Source organism: Phyllopteryx taeniolatus, chromosome 19, assembly GCF_024500385.1.
Source record: "Phyllopteryx taeniolatus isolate TA_2022b chromosome 19, UOR_Ptae_1.2, whole genome shotgun sequence".
NCBI classification, from domain to species: domain Eukaryota; kingdom Metazoa; phylum Chordata; class Actinopteri; order Syngnathiformes; family Syngnathidae; genus Phyllopteryx; species Phyllopteryx taeniolatus.
The window spans coordinates 7,880,815-7,883,934 of record NC_084520.1 but is presented as its reverse complement, the minus strand read 5'-3'; positions in this window follow the sequence as shown (position 1 = coordinate 7,883,934).

Here is a 3,120-nt window from a genome sequence, read left to right as displayed (position 1 = left end):
CGCTACAGAGTTCATTTATAATCAAACCCAACCTGTCAAGTGTGAGCACGCTCTTAAACCAAAATGTTTCATTTATATCCGACGATCAGTGCTGCTACAGTGCAGGTGGTGTGCAGAGGAGCAGCAGGACTCCCCCAGCTGCCTCCTCTACATCTGGACGTGTTGTGTCCAACCTCCCAACTGGGTCGCCAGATAAGCTCCAGTGATAGAGCCTAGGTGTCACTAGGCCAAGCTCGGCCTATCTATCACAGCCCAACAGCCGATTCATGTGGCGACTGTGTATATGTGTGAACGGCTTACGCTTGTGTGTGTGCAACGAGATGGATGGTTCACACATTTCAGGGTCCAAAGGGTTCTTGGGGGAGCTTCGACTGGAAAGGGAGCATGTCAGTGGGAGGAGAGGAGCAGAGATCGGGGAAGATGTAGAGTGACACATTGGAGAGAGACAGATGGAAGTAAGGCAAAAAAGAAGCTTGGTGTATGACTGAAAACTGGCTCGAAAGAAACTAATTGTAAGTTACAATATAAATTATTTTTAAAAACTTTAACATTTACACGTGGTTATCATATCTGCCTCACAGTTCTGAGGGTTGGGGTTCAAATCTCAGGTCAGGCCTTCCTGTGTGGAGTTTGTATGTTCTCCCCTTATTTGCTAGGGTTCTCCATGTACTTCCACTTCCTTCCACATTGCAAAAACAAGCACATTAGGTTAACTGAGAACTAAATTGTGCATAGGTGTGTATGTGAGTGTGGTTGTTTTCCTAGATTAGCCCTGCAGATTTCTGCCAGGGTGTACCCCACCATTAGTCCAGACTCAAACTCACCTAGAACCCTAATCAGGACAATGGAGGGACTCCACTGCAAGAACACACCCTGCAAGGGTTTTTCCATTTGAATTTTTTTAACTGTGAAAAGGTAGTCAAAACAACAAAGGTGTGTGGACGAATGTACGACGATTTATAACATGCTCAACCATTGTTTAGAATGTAACAGACCCCACACGAGGAGGAAAAATTGTTACATCTGCTTACTGCGCTCGCTGATTACACAATCCGTGCCTAAGCCAAACTCTGTGTTAGCCACCCATAAATATTTGCCATGGTAAATATTAAAGAGGTTTAACATTTATGATTGTCAGCCCTGATGTTTTTCCAAGGATATCACGGAGTAAAAATCACTACTAGGACACCTCACAGCTCAGGATGATCGGTCAGAATAATCATTTGGATACATCTGATAATTGGTGTTTTGATGACTTTGATCAGAACGGGTTGGAAATGCTCAAATTTGCTTTAGACTGGTACACACTATTGTAAATTATGGACTGTGTATGACAGGACAGTTACATGGCATTAAGAGTCAAAGTATCCCAGCATGTGGTGGTTCATAACTGGTTGCAGTGTGTTCATAGCTAATTGTGTGCTAAAGCCAAATCTTCCAGTCGATATTTTGGCCTCCAGCTACATCAGCAAAAACAATGTAGCCCTCCATTGTTGTATAACTGCTTGATTTTCTGACTCAGGGGGTGCTTAGTGTGTTTTTCATTTTCTCATGTTGTTGGATGGCAGCAGCAAAGCAATTTAAGTCATTGTTTCATTAGTACATTCTCCTTCTTACCGGGCATTAAAAACACCACCTTGTTGAACACAAACACTGTTTTTTAGAACTTTAATCCCCTCACAGTCAGAGCTTGATCACATTTTCCTTCGCTCTCGTCAACAAAAATACCTAATTACATTTTTATGCTTATCATGCTTGCATTGCATGCTTGGCCTGTACTTGATTTTCCAGAGCTGTTATTAACTATCCTCTCTGCCTCACTTGCACTGTGTTGCTCTTCACTTCTGTAAGATGCATCAGAATGACAGGCTTGCATCAGTGCACACTTGTCATTAGAATGTACTGTATCATGTAATAGAATGCCTATACATGGGATTCCATTCCTACGGCAGCGACGTAACCAGTATTGTACTTGTGAAAGCAACCTAGTCGATAATTAACCTACGCCACCGCTGTTGATAAGTCATAATTATAGTAAATATCTGTATGAGAAACTCTTTTAGGAAAAACACTAAATAAAATAATCAAATGCAAAACAGTAAGCGGTAACTAAGTGTGCCTTTGTGTGCCCATGATAACATATTTTTGCTCTGCAGGCTAAGGGGGATTGGAACTAATTGAGCTGCCTATTTTTAAATAATATTTTTTTTTTGTGTAATGTTAAATGAGAATTTAATTTGTACTTTTTACTCATGTTTTGTGGGCGGAATAGTGGGAGACTGGTTAGCACTTCTGCCTCACAGTTCTGAGGACAGGAGTTCAAATCCCGGCCCCGCCTGTGGAGTTTGCATGTTCTCTCCGTGCCTGTGTGGGTTTTCTCCAGGTACTGCGGTTTCCTCCCACATCCCAAAAACATGCATGGTAGGTTAATTGAAGACTCTAATTTGCCCGTAGGTGTGAATGTGTGATTACAAATGGTGATTTGTTTCTATGTGCCCTGCGATTGGGTGGTGACCAGTTCATGGTCTCGCCCAAAGACAGTTGGGATAGGCTCCAGCACGCCCGCGACCCTTGTGAGGATAAGCAGTACAGAAAATGAATGGATTGATGGGTGTTTTGTGCTTATTTAATGCATAAAAAGGTATTTAGTGGTGTAGTGCTGAGTGACTTTGCATAAAATTGCGGGTCCATTCATTCTCCCTGATCTTTACATGCTGAAAAGTACCTTACGATGATGCAAGATGAAATCTGTCCAGTTGTAATTTGATTTTCATCCGAGATGGGGTGCAACCTGAGGTTGGAGGCAGAAGGCTGAGCAAACTTGATATACAGGGTCAGAAAGCGGAGTGGTTCTCAGGGTAGCATTGTAGTCTCTTGCATGGAGTGGCTGTCAAACACTCTGACAATGATTGCATCATCAACAAAGCCTTAAATAGGCGAGTGTAGCTGACAGTGGCTGACAGACTGCGATTGGCTGGCCGTCATGGCAGACTATGATTGGCTGACAGACTATCTCTCTGTCATGGCAGACGGTGACAAAAAAACCCCCAAAAATGTAGGTACAGTGATAACTGAGCGCGTCTTCTTGTGATGGGGTTTACCAACACTCAAATGAATTTC